This window comes from Pleurodeles waltl, chromosome 5 (assembly GCF_031143425.1).
Source record: "Pleurodeles waltl isolate 20211129_DDA chromosome 5, aPleWal1.hap1.20221129, whole genome shotgun sequence".
Lineage (NCBI taxonomy): Eukaryota > Metazoa > Chordata > Amphibia > Caudata > Salamandridae > Pleurodeles > Pleurodeles waltl.
The window spans coordinates 154088607-154105441 of record NC_090444.1 but is presented as its reverse complement, the minus strand read 5'-3'; the positions used below and the strand labels follow the sequence as shown (position 1 = coordinate 154105441).

General features: G+C 48.1%; 1 protein-coding gene across 2 annotated transcripts in view; it reads right to left on the bottom strand.

Annotated features, from left to right (window-relative positions):
* TP53BP2 (tumor protein p53 binding protein 2) overlaps nt 1-16835 on the bottom strand; it is a 317637-nt gene that overhangs the window by 77708 nt on the left and 223094 nt on the right. The window lies entirely within an intron of this gene.

Sequence of the window (16835 nt, the reverse complement as noted above, 5' to 3'; positions counted from 1 at the left end):
GCCCCAAGAGGGTGATCCATGTGAACCGCCTTAAGCTCTTCCATGACAGGGCTGATGTAAACCTGTTGATGGTAACAGATGAGGACCAGGAAGCTGAGAGTGAACCTCTCCCTGATCTCCTCTCATCAGACCCTAAAGATGGCTCAGTGGATGGAGTGATCTACTCAGACACCCTCTCTAGCCAACAGCAGTCTGACTGTAGGAAGGTCCTGCAGCAGTTTGCTGAACTCTTTTCCCTATCCCCTGGTCAGACACACCTGTGTACCCATGATGTGGACACAGGAGACAGCATGCCTGTCAAAAACAAAATATTTAGACAGTCTGACCAAGTTAAGGAAAGCATCAAGGTGGAAGTCCACAAGATGCTGGAATTGGGAGTAATTGAGTACTCTGACAGCCCCTGGGCTAGCCCAGTGGTCTTAGTCCCCAAACCTCACACCAAAGAAGGAAAGAGAGAGATGAGGTTTTGTGTGGACTACAGAGGTCTCAACTCTGTCACCAAGACAGATGCTCATCCCATTCCTAGAGCTGATGAGCTAATAGACAAATTAGGGGCTGCCAAATTCTTAAGTACCTTTGACTTAACAACAGGGTACTGGCAAATCAGAATGGCCCCTGGCGCAAAAGAAAAGACAGCATTCTCCACACCTGATGGGCATTATCAGTTCACTGTTATGCCCTTTGGTTTAAAGAATGCCCCTGCCACCTTCCAAAGGTTGGTGAATCAAGTCCTTGCTGGGTTGGAATCCTTTAGTGCAGCTTATCTTGACGATATTGCTGTCTTCAGCTCCACCTGGCAGGATCACCTGGTCCACCTGAAGAAGGTTTTTAAGGCCCTGCAATCTGCAGGCCTCTCTATCAAGGCATCCAAATGCCAGATAGGGCAGGGAACTGTGGTTTACTTGGGACACCTTGTAGGTGGAGGCCAAGTTCAGCCACTCCAGCCTAAGATCCAGACTATTCTGGACTGGGCAGCTCCAAAAACCCAGACTCAAGTCAGGGCATTCCTTGGCTTGACTGGGTACTACAGGAGGTTTGTGAAGGGATATGGATCCATTGTGACAGCCCTCACAGAACTCACCTCCAAGAAAATGCCCAAGAAAGTAAACTGGACTGTAGAATGCCAACAGGCCTTTGACACCCTGAAACAAGCTATGTGCACAGCACCAGTTCTAAAAGCTCCAGATTACTCCAAGCAGTTCATTGTGCAGACAGATGCCTCTGAACATGGGATAGGGGCAGTTTTGTCCCAAACAAATGATGATGGCCTTGACCAGCCTGTTGCTTTCATTAGCAGGAGGTTACTCCCCAGGGAGCAGCGTTGGAGTGCCATTGAGAGGGAGGCCTTTGCTGTGGTTTGGTCCCTGAAGAAGCTGAGACCATACCTCTTTGGTACTCACTTCCTAGTTCAGACTGACCACAGACCTCTCAGATGGCTGATGCAAATGAAAGGTGAAAATCCAAAACTGTTGAGGTGGTCCAACTCCTTACAGGGAATGGACTTTATAGTGGAACACAGACCTGGGACTGCCCATGCCAATGCAGATGGCCTTTCCAGGTTCTTCCACTTAGAAAATGAAGACTCTCTTGGGAAAGGTTAGTCTCATCCTCTTTCGTTTGGGGGGGCGGGGTGTTGTGTAAGGAAATGCCTCCTTGGCATGGTTACCCCCTGACTTTTTGCCTTTGCTGATGCTATGTTTTGAATTGAAAGTGTGCTGAGGCCTGCTAACCAGACCCCAGCACCAGTGTTCTTTCCCTAACCTGTACTTTTGATTCCACAATTGGCACACCCTGGCATCCAGATAAGTCCCTTGTAAGTGGTACCCCTGGTACCAAGGGCCCTGATGCCAAGGAAGGTCTCTAAGGGCTGCAGCATATCTTATGCCACCCTGGAGACCCCTCACTCAGCACAGACACACTGCTTGCCAGCTTGTGTGTGCTGGTGAGAACAAAACGAGTAAGTCGACATGGCACTCCCCTCAGGGTGCCATGCCAGCCTCTCACTGCCTATGCAGGTATAGATAAGTCACCCCTCTAGTAGGCCTTACAGCCCTAAGGCAGGGTGCACTATACCATAGGTGAGGGCACCAGTGCATGAGCACTGTGCCCCTACAGTGTCTAAGCAATACCTTAGACATTGTAAGTGCAGGGTAGCCATAAGAGTATATGGTCTGGGAGTCTGTTTTACACGAACTCCACAGCATCATAATGGCTACACTGAAAACTGGGAAGTTTGGTATCAAACTTCTCAGCACAATAAATGCACACTGATGGCAGTGTACATTTTATTGTAAAATACACCCCAGAGGGCACCTTAGAGGTGTCCCCTGAAACCTTAACCGACTATCTGTGTAGGCTGACTAGTTCCAGCAGCCTGCCACAACCGAGACATGTTGCTGGCCCCATGGGGAGAGTGCCTTTGTCACTCTGAGGCCAGTAACAAAGCCTGCACTGGGTGGAGATGCTAACACCTCCCCCAGGCAGGAGCTGTCACACCTGGCGGTGAGCCTCAAAGGCTCACCCTTTTGTGCCAGCACCGCAGGACACTCCAGCTAGTGGAGTTGCCCACCCCCTCCGGCCCCGGCCCCCACTTTTGGCGGCAAGGCCGGAGAAAATAATGAGAAAAACAAGGAGGAGTCACTGGCCAGTCAGGACAGCCCCTAAGGTGTCCTGAGCTGAAGTGACTCCAACTTTTAGAAATCCTCCATCTTGCAGATGGAGGATTCCCCAATAGGATTAGGGATGTGACCCCCTCCCCTTGGGAGGAGGCACAAAGAGGGTGTACCCACCCTCAGGGCTAGTAGCCATTGGCTACTAACCCCCCAGACCTAAACACGCCCTTAAATTTAGTATTTAAGGGCTTCCCTGAACCTAAGAATTTAGATTCCTGCAACTACAAGAAGAAGGACTGCTGAGCTGAAAAACCCCTGCAGAGGAAGACCAGAAGACACCAACTGCCTTGGCCCCAGACTTACCGGCCTGTCTCCTGCCTTCCAAAGAAACCTGCTCCAGCGACGCTTTCCAAGGGACCAGCGACCTCTGAATCCTCTGAGGACGGCCCTGCTTCGAAAAAGACAAGAAACTCCCGAGGACAGCGGCACTGCTCCAAAAGAACTGCAACTTTGTTACAAGGAGCAGATTTAAAGACCCCTGCAACTCCCCGCAAGAAGCGTGAGACTTGCAACACTGCACCCGGCGACCCCGACTCGACTGGTGGAGAACAACCAACTCAGGGAGGACCCTCCGGCGACTCTACGACTGTGAGTAACCAAAGTTGTCCCCCCTGAGCCCCCACAGCGACGCCTGCAGAGGGAATCCCCAGGCTCCCCCTGACCGCGACTGTCTGAACTCCATTTCCCGACGGCTGGAAAAGACCCTGCACCCGCAGCCCCCAGCCCCTAAAGAAACAGAACTTCTGTGCAGGAGTGACCCCCAGGAGGCCCTCTCCCTTGCCCAGGTGGTGGCTACCCCGAGGAGCCCCCCCCTTGCCTGCCTGCGACGCTGAAGAGATCCCTTGATCTCTCATTGACTTCCATTGAAAACCCGACGCGTGTTTGCACGCTGCACCCGGCCGCCCCCGCGCTGCTGAGGGTGTACTTTCTGTGCCGACTTGTGTCCCCCCCGGTGCCCTACAAAACCCCCCTGGTCTGCCCTCCGAAGACGCGGGTACTTACCTGCTGGCAGACTGGAACCGGGGCACCTCCTTCTCTCCATTGAAGCCTATGTGTTTTGGGCACCTCTTTGACCTTTGCACCTGACCGGCCCTGAGCTGCTGGTGTGATAACTTTGGGGTTGCTCTGAACCCCCAACGGTGGGCTACCTTGGACCAAAAACTGAAACCTGTAAGTGACTTACTTACCTGTGAAAACTAACAATAACTTACCTCCCCCAGGAACTGTGAAAATTGCACTGTGTCCACTTTTAAAACAGCTTATTGTGTTTTATGTAAAAAGTATACATGCTAAAGTAATGATTCAAAGTTCCTAGAGTACTGACCTGCAATACCTTTCAAATGAGATATTACATGTAGAATTTGAACCTGTGGTTCTTAAAATAAACTAAGAAAATATATTTTTCTATAACAAAACCTATTGGCTGGATTTGTCTCTGAGTGTGTGTACCTCATTTATTGTCTATGTGTATGTACAACAAATGCTTAACACTACTCCTTGGATAAGCCTACTGCTCGACCACACTACCACAAAATAGAGCATTAGTATTATCTCTTTTTACCACTATCTTACCTCTAAGGGGAACCCTTGGACTCTGTGCATGCTATTCCTTACTTTGAAATAGCACATACAGAGCCAACTTCCTACAACCTCTGAACTGCCCACTTCCATATTTCTTAGGCTAGTTTCGATAGACCAAAGGACTGAGTCCCCTCTTGCTTGTTGATAAAGAACACTGCTGTTGTATAGTCTGTTTGAACCTAAATGGATTTGCTAAGCAACTCTTTCTGCAATGCTTTTAAGGCTAGGAATACTGTCTTTAGTTCCAGGAGACTGATGTGTTTTACAGCATCTCGTTCCTTCCAGACTCCTTGTACTTTGAGCGTGTTCATATGCCTCCCCATCCGATATGAGAGGTACCTGTTGTAATGGTTACTGTTGGAGTTGGTTGTGTAAATGTTCTTCCATGTGTTATGTGCGAGCTGCTACACCACGCCATTTCCTATTGTACTTTCTGCATGACAACCACTAGATCCTCCCAACTCCCTGTGGCTTGTGACCACTGATTGGGTAGCCAGTCCTGAATTGGTCTTATGTGCAATCTTGCATATGGGATTAAAGGGATACATGATTCCATTTTACGTAATAACTTCCCCACAGTCCTCACTGTCAGGGCTTGCCCCTTCTGGTAAAGGTCAGTTTCTTGCAACCACGGCTGAATTCTCTTTTCGCTGGGATATACTTTCCGCTGTATTGAGTTAATCCTTGCTCCCAGAAACATGTTTTTCTGTTCTGGTATTGGTGATGATTTTTCTAGGTTTATTTAGAAACCTAATGTGAATCGTGTCCTTAATACCTGTTGTATACATCCTTGAAACTTTTTGTGTGAGTTTGCCCTTACTAACCAGTCATCTAGGTAAGGGTAGACATATCTCTTGTCTTCTGAGGTGAGCTGCTACGCACTCTCAAGACCCTTGGGGCTGATTGTATCCCAAATGCTAGCACTGTGAACTGGTGATGGATTTTGTTTAATATGAATCTTAGGTATCTTTTGTGCTTTGCATTCATCAAGATGTGCAAGTAAGGTCCATAGATCTATCGTTGCCATAGAATCCCCTTTTTGCAATTGTGGGATAACCTCTTGTAAGGTTGTCATCTCGAATCTTTGGGTCTTTATAAACTTGTTTATGAACCTGAGATCTAGAATTGGTTGAAGGGATCTGTCTACCTTTGGTATTAGGAAATATACTGAATACTTTTCTTTGTTGATCTCTGTTTTGGGGACTTACTCTATTGCTTTTTCAGGAATTCCTTCACTTCTTTGAGTGGACGTAAGGTTTCTACCTTTAAATGTATCTTCTTTTATGGTCCCCTTGCTGGAGGTATCATTAATCATTCTGTGCAGCATTTAAATTTTATGATGTTTAATATCTATTTGTTTGACGTTATTTTCCTCCAATCTTGGAGAAATTGTTTTTTATTCTGCCTCACACTGGTCTCGTGGGTGAAATTGCTGTGATGTTCTATGTCGCGTCTTGCTGGTGTTGTTTGCAAGAGGTTGTGATTCTCCTTTAAGTCACTTCCTAGTGGAGGGTGTACCTCCTGTATGAGACCGTCTTCTTCCCCTTGGTCTTCTCCGAAAAGACTGGTGTCCTTGCTGTTGGAATTGCTATTGTTGTTGGGGTGCTGCTGTTACAGTGGCCTCTTGAAACATTTGGTGGGAGGTCCCCGATGGGAAGCTTACTCTTCCTGGAGGCCTTTGTGATGGTATGGCCCCTCTTCTCATGCTTCGTCTGAACTGTAATGCCCACATCGACTTTGCTGTCTTATTGTCTTTTCTGAGTTGATTTGTTGTATCATCAACTTTGTTCTAAAACAGCGGTTCTCCATTAAATGGGGTGTTTAGAACTTTTGCCCGTACTTCAGGTTTAAAACCCGATATTCACCGCCATGAGTGTCTGCCTAAGGTTACACCCATCATCATTTGACAGCTTGAGGTGTTCGCCTCATCAAGGGCTGATTTTAGGCAGTTATTTGCGAAATTCTTTCCCTCTTCTGCCAGATGTGCTGCTCTTGTCTTATACTGCTTTGGGAGATGTTTAATTAACTCAGCCATTTTCTCCCAATGCTGGTAAGCATGTCTATTTTGTAAGGTATTAGAGTTCACAATGCACCACAGATTTGCTGTGCTGCGTTCAAATTTGTGTCTCATAAGGGCCATCCTCTTACTCTCCCTATAAGAAGGTGGCTTTGATGTTGAAGGGGTGTTAGCTCTTTTACATGCTGTTGCAGTAATGATGGCACCTGCTGCCGCTGAACTCTTGATGTAAGCTAGGTCCTTGGATGAAAATGAAAATGTCACTTACCCAGTGTACATCTGTTCGTGGCATCAGTCGCAGTAGATTCGCATGTTCTGCAATAGCTCGCCATCTGGTGTTGGGCCGGAGTGTTACAAGTTGTTTTTCTTCGAAGAAGTCTTTCGAGTCACGGGACCGAGTGACTCCTCCTTTTGTCTCCATTGCGCATGGGCGTCGACTCCATCCTCGATTGTTTTTCCCCGCAGAGGGTGAGGTAGGAGTTGAATTGTAGTAATAGTGCCCATGCAATGGAGTGACTAAGTATGCACTTATTTAAGGTTGAGATGATACATATATAAATAATTGAAGGTAACTTCCAAACTGCTACAGGCTCCCGGGGAGGCGGGTGGGCACATGCGAATCTACTGCGACTGATGCCACGAACAGATGTACACTGGGTAAGTGACATTTTCAGTTCGATGGCATCTGTCGCTGTAGATACGCATGTTCTGCAATAGACTAGTAAGCAGTTATTTCCCCAAAAGCGGTGGATCAGCCTGTAGGAGTGGAAGTAGTCTGAAATAATGTCCTTAATACAGCTTGACCTACTGTGGCTTGTTGTGCGGATAACACGTCTACACAGTAGTGCTTGGTGAATGTGTGAGGCGTAGACCATGTGGCTGCCTTACATATTTCTTGCATTGGGATGTTTCCTAGAAAGGCCATGGTAGCACCTTTCTTTCTGGTTGAGTGTGCCCTTGGTGTAATGGGCAGCTGTCGTTTAGCTTTAAGGTAGCAGATTTGGATGCATTTAACTATCCATCTGGCTATACCTTGTTTTGAAATTGGGTTTCCTGCATGAGGTTTTTGAAATGCAATAAAGAGTTGTTTAGTCTTTCTGATGTTCTTTGTTCTGTCAATGTAATACATTAATGCTCTTTTGACATCTAATGTATGTAGTGCCCTTTCAGCTACGGTATCTGGCTGTGGAAAGAACACCGGAAGTTCCACTGTTTGATTTAGATGGAACGGTGAAATAACCTTTGGCAAAAATTTAGGATTGGTCCTTAGGACGACTTTATTTTTGTGTAGTTGTATAAAAGGTTCCTGTATAGTAAACGCCTGAATCTCGCTTACTCTTCTCAGGGAAGTAATGGCGATGAGAAATGCCACCTTCCAGGTTAGGAACTGTATGTCGCAGGAGTGCATGGGTTCAAAAGGTGGACCCATAAGTCTAGTTAGGACAACATTTAGGTTCCATGAAGGAACAGGTAGTGTTCTTGGTGGTATAATTCTCCTAAGGCCCTCCATGAATGCTTTAATGACTGGTATTTTATATAGGGAAGTTGAATAGGTAGTCTGCAGGTATGCAGATATTGCTGCAAGGTGAATCTTAATGGAAGAGAAAGCTAGGTTAGATTTTTGTAAGTGAAGCAAGTAACCCACTACATGTTCTGGAGTTGTGTGTAATGGTTGTATTTGATTAATATGGCAGTAGCAAACAAACCTCTTCCATTTACTTGCATAGCAGTGCCTGGTGGATGGCCTTCTTGCTTGTTTTATGACTTCCATACATTCTTGGGTAAGTTGTAAGTGCCCGAATTCTAGGATTTCAGGAGCCAGATTGCTAGATTCAGCGATGCTGGATCTGGGTGTCTGATCTTTTGGTTGTGCTGTGTCAACAGATCTGGCCTGTTGGGCAATTTGATGCAGGGTACCACTGATAGGTCTAGCAGCGTTGTGTACCAGGGTTGCCTTGCCCAAGTTGGTGCTATCAATATGAGTTTGAGTTTGCTTTGACTGAGTTTGTTTACCAGGTAAGGAAGGAGAGGGAGAGGAGGAAAAGCGTAAGCAAATATCCCTGACCAGTTCATCCATAGGGCATTGCCTTGGGATTGTTTGTGTGGGTATCTGGATGCGAAGTTTTGGCATTTTGCGTTCTCCCTTGTCGCAAACAAGTCTATCTGAGGTGTTCCCCAGAGTTTGAAATAAGTGTTCAGTATTTGGGGGTGAATTTCCCATTCGTGGACCTGTTGGTGATCTCGAGAGAGATTGTCTGCGAGTTGATTTTGTATCCCTGGTATAAACTGTGCAATTAGGCGAATTTGGTTGTGAATTGCCCAATGCCAAATTTTTTGTGCTAACATGCTTAACTGCGTGGAGTGCGTCCCTCCCTGCTTGTTTAGATAATACATTGTTGTCATGTTGTCTGTTTTGACGAGAATGTATTTGTGAACTATTATTGGTTGGAAAGCTTTTAGTGCTTGAAAAACTGCAAGAAGTTCTAGGTGATTGATATGTAGTTTTGTTTGATGTACGTTCCATTGTCCTTGTATGCTGTGTTGATCGAGGTGTGCTCCCCACCCTGTCATGGAAGCATCTGTTGTTATTACGTATTGTGGCACTGGGTCTTGGAAAGGCCGCCCCTTGTTTAAATTTATGTTGTTCCACCACAGAAGCGAGAGGTAAGTTTGGCGGTCTATTAACACCAGATCTAGAAGGTGACCCTGTGCTTGAGACCACTGTGATGCTAGGCATTGTTGTAAGGGCCTCATGTGCAGTCTTGCGTTTGGGACAATGGCTATGCATGATGACATCATGCCTAGGAGTTGTAATACCATCTTTGCTTGTATCTTTTGTGTTGGATACATGCGTTGTATGATGGTGTTGAAATTTTGAATTCTTTGTGGACTTGGAGTGGCTACTCCTTTTGATGTGTCTATTATGGCTCCCAGGTATTGTTGTACCTTGCGTGGCCGAATCTTGGATTTTGTGAAATTGACGGTGAACCCTAGTTTGAAGAGGGTTTGTATGATATGATTTGTGTGATTTGAGCACTCTATTAACGAATGGGCCTTGATTAGCCAGTCGTCTAGATATGGGAACACATGTATTTGCTGCCTTCTGATGTGTGCAGCGACTACCGCTAGACATTTGGTAAAGACTCTTGGTGCGGTTGTTAATCCGAAAGGCAGTACCTTGAATTGGTAATGTATTCCTTTGAATACAAACCTTAGGTATTTCCTGTGCGATGGGTGAATTGGTATATGGAAATAAGCATCCTTGAGGTCTAAAGTTGCCATGTAGTCGTGCAGCTTTAGCAATGGCAATACTTCTTGTAGTGTGACCATGTGGAAGTGGTCTGATTTGATGAAAGTGTTGACTACTCTGAGGTCTAGGATTGGTCTCAGTGTTTTGTCCTTCTTTGGTATCAGAAAGTACAGTGAGTAAACTCCTGTGTTTATTTGTGTGTTTGGCACTAATTCGATTGCATTCTTTTGCAATAGTGCCTGCACTTCTATCTCTAGGAGATTGGAATGGTGTGTTGTTAAATTTTGTGCTTTTGGTGGTATGTTTGGAGGGAACTGTAGAAATTCTATGCAGTAACCATGTTGGATAATTGCTAGAACCCAAGTGTCTGTAGTGATTTTCTCCCATGCTCTGTAATAATGACCTATTCGTCCCCCCACTGGTGTTGTGTGGAGGGGGTGAGTGACATGTGAGTCACTGTTTAGTAGTAGGGGTTTTGGGGCTTTGGAATCTTCCTCTATTTCTAGGGAATTGCCCTCCTCTATATTGTCCCCGAAAACCTCCTCTATACTGTCCTTGGTAACTGGACGGTGTGGCTTGTGAGGTGCTGGCTTGTGTGCTTTGACCCCGAAACCCCCCTCGAAAGGGCGTTTTACGGAATGAGCTGTAATTCCCTCTGCTCTGCGGGGAGTAGAGTGCGCCCATGGCTTTGGCAGTGTCCGTATCTTTTTTGAGTTTCTCAATCGCTGTGTCCACTTCTGGACCGAACAGTTCTTTTTCATTAAAAGGCATATTGAGAACTGCTTGTTGAATCTCTGGTTTAAATCCAGACGTTCGGAGCCATGCATGCCTTCTGATAGTTACAGATGTATTAATTGTCCGTGCAGCTGTATCTGCAGCGTCCATGGAGGAGCGGATCTGGTTGTTGGAGATGGCCTGTCCCTCCTCAACCACTTGTTTTGCCCTATTTTGGAAGTCTTTGGGCAGATGTTCAATGAGATGTTGCATCTCGTCCCAGTGGGCTCTGTCATAGCGCGCAAGTAGTGCCTGGGAGTTCGCGATGCGCCACTGGTTTGCAGCTTGTGCTGCGACTCTTTTACCAGCTGCATCAAACTTGCGGCTTTCTTTATCTGGGGGTGGTGCATCTCCAGATGTGTGAGAGTTGGCCCTTTTCCTAGCTGCTCCTACAACAACAGAGTCTGGTGGCAGCTGTGTTGTGATGAAAGCCGGGTCTGTAGGAGGCGGCTTATACTTTTTTTCCACCCTTGGTGTGATTGCCCTACTTTTGACCGGGTCCTTAAATATGTCTTTTGCGTGCCGGAGCATACCAGGGAGCATAGGCAGGCTTTGGTAGGAGCTGTGGGTGGAGGAGAGTGTGTTGAACAGGAAATCATCCTCGACCTGTTCTGAGTGGAGGCTTACGTTGTGAAATTGTGCTGCTCTAGCCACCACCTGAGAGTACGCGGTGCTGTCTTCTGGTGGAGATGGTTTTGTAGGGTATGCCTCTGGGCTGTTATCTGACACTGGGGCGTCGTATAGGTCCCATGCGTCCTGGTCTTGGTCACCCTGGCTCATGGTGGTGTGAGCTGGGGAGTGTGATGGCGTTTGTGCTGGTGAAACGTTAATCACGGGCGGAGGAGAGGGTGGTGGTGTAACTCTTTTCACCACTTTTGGTTGTGGTACTTGTTCCGCCTGGAACTCCAACCTTCTCTTTCTCCTAATGGGGGGAAGGGTGCTTATTTTTCCTGTCCCCTGCTGAATGAAGATACGCTTTTGCGTATGGTCCGCATCAGTTGCTTGTAGCTCTTCCTCAAACCTATGCTTCTGCATTTGGGAGGTTAGCGAGTGCTCTTCTGTATAAGAGCCTGAAGCTGGGTCGCTTGCAGTTTGTTTCGGCGTCGAAACTGTGTCTGCGTGTTTTTTCGGCTCCGAGGTGACTTTTTTCCTTTTCGGTGCCGAAACCTCTCGGCGTCGATCTGTTTCGGTGCCGCTGTCTCGGCGTCGAGCCGTGTCCACACCGGCATCTCGGTGTCGAGGCTTGTCTCCAGCACTTTCTCGGTCCCGAGAAGGCTGCGTGCCGGTGTCTCGACCGGAGTCGGACGATCTCGGCACTGTTTGGGCCTTTTTCGGTGCCGACGGTCGGTCACCGATTGTATGGGTTGAGCCATGGCCTGGTGGCAGTGGCGTCCCCTGGGCCTTGTAAATGTTTCTTTGTGTGGTTTTCGACGTCTTACTCACGGTTTGTGTATCGTCGAATCCTTCGGAGTCTGAGTCTTGGATCGAGAAGGTACCTTCCTCTTCCTGTTCCTCGAACTCCCGTTGGGCTGTCGGTGCGGACGCCATTTGAAGTCTTCTGGCTCGACGGTCTCGTAGTGTTTTTCGGGACCGGAACGCACGACAGGCCTCGCAGGTGTCTTCGCTGTGCTCAGGTGACAGGCACAGGTTGCAGACCAAGTGTTGGTCTGTGTAGGGGTATTTATTGTGGCATTTGGGGCAGAAACGGAACGGGGTCCGTTCCATCGGCGTTCCTCAGCACGCGGTCGGGCCGACCAGGCCCCGACGGAGGATCGAAAAACTACCCCGAAGGGCACCGGAGCTCTTCGATCTTCGATGCGGTGTTGAATCTAAGTACGCCGATCCCGAACGCAACAATACCGACGAAAATCTTCCGAAATTAACTATTTTTTCCGTTCCGAAACTCGGAGCGACAGGAACACGTCCGAACCCGATGGCGGAAAAAAAAAACAATCGAGGATGGAGTCGACGCCCATGCGCAATGGAGACAAAAGGAGGAGTCACTCGGTCCCGTGACTCGAAAGACTTCTTCGAAGAAAAACAACTTGTAACACTCCGGCCCAACACCAGATGGCGAGCTATTGCAGAACATGCGTATCTACAGCGACAGATGCCATCGAACCTTATATTTCTTCTCTGCCCTCAGGTATCACAGATCTGCAAGTGACAGGCTCTTTTTGAATGCTTTTCTCCCTTGATCTAGCACACTATGAAGCATTGCCAGGAACTGGTTCTTGGCTTGAGATGGTAATAGTATCTCTAGGAAGAAACAGGATAGTAGATTTTCCTCCTGTAGCTGGACCCCATATTAATCAGCAGCCTTCTTGATCACCTCATTCTAGATCCTGATGTCGTCAGGAGATGAAGGCCTCAATAGATAGGGGTCAACAGCTTCTTCTGGGAAATCTGTTTCTAGGTCTTGCCAGTGGCACTCCAAATACTACAACTCAGCTGAAGCCCTGATACAAGGTCTCCCACTGTTCTTCTTTCTCGCAGAAGAGTTCCTCCTCTTCTTGAGGTTCTGGGGGTCAAAAAGGCTTCAATCTCATCGACGGTTCCCCCCCGCTCTTTTGGTGTTGAGGTCCTGAGCTGAATTCGAAAAGGTTTTAAGGATTTGTTAAATTCCTTACCTTTTTAGAGTAAGAAGACCATTTTTGCTTCGCGGAGTGTAGGAAGTTGGCTCTGTATGTGCTATTTCAAAGTAAGGAATAGCATGCACAGAGTCCAAGGGTTCCCCTTAGAGGTAAGACAGTGGCAAAAAGAGATAATACTAATGCTCTATTTTGTGGTAGTGTGGTCGAGCAGTAGGCTTATCCAAGGAGTAGTGTTAAGCATTTGTTGTACATACACACAGGCAATAAATGAGGAACACACACTCAGAGACAAATCCAGCCAATAGGTTTTGTTACAGAAAAATATATTTTCTTAGTTTATTTTAAGAACCACAGGTTCAAATTCTACATGTAATATCTCATTTGAAAGGTATTGCAGGTAAGTACTTTAGGAACTCTGAATAATCACAATAGCATATATACTTTTCAAATAAAACACATATAGCTATTTCAAAAGTGGACACAGTGCAATTTTCAACAGTTCCTGGGGGAGGTAAAGTAATGTTAGTTCTTGCAGGTAAGTAAACCACCTACGGGGTTCAAATTGGGGTCCAAGGTAGCCCACCGTTGGGGGTTCAGAGCAACCCCGAAGTCACCACACCAGCAGCTCAGGGCCGGTCAGGTGCAGAGTTCAAAGTGGTGCCCAAAACACATAGGCTTCAATGGAGAAGGGGTGCCCCGGTTCCAGTCTGCCAGCAGGTAAGTACCCGCGTCTCCGGAGGGCAGACCAGGGGGGTTTTGTAGGGCACCGGGGGGGGGGGGGGAGGGGGGGGGAGGGACACGTCCACAAAGAAAGTACACCCTCAGCAGCGCGGGGGCGGCCGGGTGCAGTGTGAAAACAAGCGTCGGGTTTGTAATAGGTTTCAATGAGAGACCAAGGGGTCTCTTCAGCGATGCAGGCAGGCAAGGGGGGGCTCCTCGGGGTAGCCACCACCTGGGCAAGGGAGAGGGCCTCCTGGGGGTCACTCCTGCACTGGAGTACCGATCCTTCAGGTGCTGGGGGCTGCGGGTGCAGGGTCTTTTCCAGCCGTCGGGATTTTAGAGTCAGGCAGTCGCGGTCAGGGGGAGCCTCGGGATTCCCTCTGCAGGCGTCGCTGTGGGGGCTCAGGGGGGACAACTTTGGTTACTCACAGTCTCGGAGTCGCCGGAGGGTCCTCCCTGAGGTGTTGTTTCTCCACCAGTCGAGTCGGGGTCGCCGGGTGCAGTGTTGCAAGTCTAACGCTTCTTGCGGGGATTGCAGGGGTCTTTAAATCTGCTCCTCTGGAAACAAAGTTGCAGTCTTCGTTGAACAGGGCCGCTGTTCTCTGGAGTTTCTTGGTCTCTTGGAAGCAGGGCAGTCCTCTGAGGATTCAGAGGTCGCTGGTCCTGGAGAAAGCGTCGCTTGAGCAGGTTTCTTTAGAAGGCAGGAGACAGGCCGGTAGGACAGGGGCCAAAGCAGTTGGTGTCTTCTTTCTTCTTCTGCAGGGGTTTTCAGCTCAGCAGTCTTCTTCTTCGGTAAGTTGCAGGAATCTAAATTCTTAGGTTCAGGGAAGCCCTTAAATACTAAATTTAAGGGCGTGTTTAGGTCTGGGGGGTTAGTAGCCAATGGCTACTAGCCCTGAGGGTGGGTACACCCTCTTTGTGCCTCCTCCCAAGGGGAGGGGGGCACATTCCTATCCCTATTGGGGGAATCCTCCATCTGCAAGATGGAGGATTTCTAAAAGTTAGAGTCACTTCAGCTCAAGACACCTTAGGGGCTGTCCTGACTGGCCAGTGACTCCTCCTTGTTATTCTCATTATCTCTTCCGGCCTTGCCGCCAAAAGTGGGGCCGTGACCGGAGGGGGCGGGCAACTCCACTAGCTGGAGTGCCCTGCGGTGCTGGAACAAAGGGGGTAAAGCCTTTGAGGCTCACCGCCAGGTTTTACAGCTCCTGCCTGGGGGAGGTGATAGCATCTCCACCCAGTGCAGGCTTTGTTACAGGCCACAGAGTGACAAAGGCACTCTCCCCATGTGGCCAGCAACATGTCTCGATTGTGGCAGGCTGCTAGAACCAGTCAGCCTACACGGGTAGTTGGATTAGGTTTCAGGGGGCACCTCTAAGGTGCCCTCTGGGGTGTATTTTACAATAAAATGTACACTGGCATCAGTGTGCATTTATTGTGCTGAGAAGTTTGATACCAAACTTCCCAGTTTTCAGTGTAGCCATTATGGTGCTGTGGAGTCCGTGTTTGACAGACTCCCAGACCATATACTCTTGTGGCTACCCTGCACTTACAATGTCTAAGGTTTGGCTTAGACACTGTAGGGGCACAGTGCTCATGCACTGGTGCCCTCACCTATGGTATAGTGCACCCTGCCTTAGGGCTGTAAGGCCTACTAGAGGGGTGACTTATCTATACTGCATAGGCAGTGTGAGGTTGGCATGGCACCCTGAGGGGAGTGCCATGTCAACTTACTTGTTTTGTTCTCACCAGCACACACAAGCTGGCAAGCAGTGTGTCTGTGCTGAGTGAGGGGTCCCCAGGGTGGCATAAGATATGCTGCAGCCCTTACAGACTTTCCCTGGCATCAGGGCCCTTGGTACCAGGGGTACCAGTTACAAGGGACTTACCTGGATGCCAGGGTGTGCCAATTGTGGAATCAAAAGTACAGGTTAGGGAAAGAACACTGGTGCTGGGGCCTGGTTAGCAGGCCTCAGCACACTTTCAATTCAAAACATAGCATCAGCAAAGGCAAAAAGTCAGGGGGTAACCATGGCAAGGAGGCATTTCCTTACACGGAGTCACCCTTTTCTCTCAATTTCCACAGAAATTTCTTTGGCATCGACGAGATTAGCTCTTCAACATCAAAGAATCCTTCAACGACGTGGCTGTGGTTGAGCTTCGGTGCTCCTTCTGGGCCTTCTTGTTTTTCGATGCCGAAGCATCTTTCCCCTCGACCATCCTTCTAAGTTTTTCCTCCACTGGTATCCCTTTTGAGGGACCAGTGGGGTTTCTCAGTCTCATGCCCCTTCGGTCAGCGAGTGTTTCGACATCGAGGCTCCTTTAGAGTCAGATTTTCATGACTCAGTCTTTTTTCAGTGTCTCTCTTACCTTTGCTTTTTCTAGTTTGCCTGGGGCTCGATGTTGGCGATTCTCAAGCCGACGTCCAATGTTTCTCCCCAGGCCCCTTTGGTCACACTCCCCTCCTCGTCGCTCGACAAACCCAGGCCTCTCAGGGATGGGATGGTACCTTGCCCTTGCATTGGGTGGTACGCAACTGGGTGTTGATCCTTCCATGCAAATTTGTGATGGCAATTTGGGCAGAACTGGAATGGATTCTTCTCCTTCTAGGCCATCGGGACAGAGTGCCCCAAACTCCCCTCTCCCCACCCCAACGCCACTCCCCAAACTGGTTATCCATCAATTCCACTTCTTCTTGATTCCTACGGTATTCCTTCTCTGGTGTTCTTCAGATTTGGTAGATAAGAGACAACAAAAACAAAAAACAAAGAAAGGACAAAAAATAACAAGCATTTACAATGTAACGGGTCTCGCGTTTGCTCATGTTAGAGCTGATCACGTTGTAAACTCCTAACCAGACTTTTCACCTAGCGGGCAAAAGTGCATTTACGTACATAACCCGAAAAAGTTAAATTAACTATGTAAAGCGCTCGACTTCTGCCAAGCGAGTTCGCGCTTGTAAATTAGAGAAAAAGAAGTCCACAAGCCCGATGGAAAACAGCGAGCCTCGCATGTTTTCTGTATTTGGTCGCTGCGCTCGAGGAGGGCTAGCTACCGGAAAAGGCATGACGTATGCGTGCCTTCGACTAATGAAAGCAAGCAGATTTTATTAGGCAAGCCCACGAACCAATAAAAAACACTGACGTGAAGTTGACAAGGCTCCGAGCCCTTTTCTAAATACTAAAGCGTCTCGCTGCGATACGCATGCGCGAGCGCATGCAATGCAG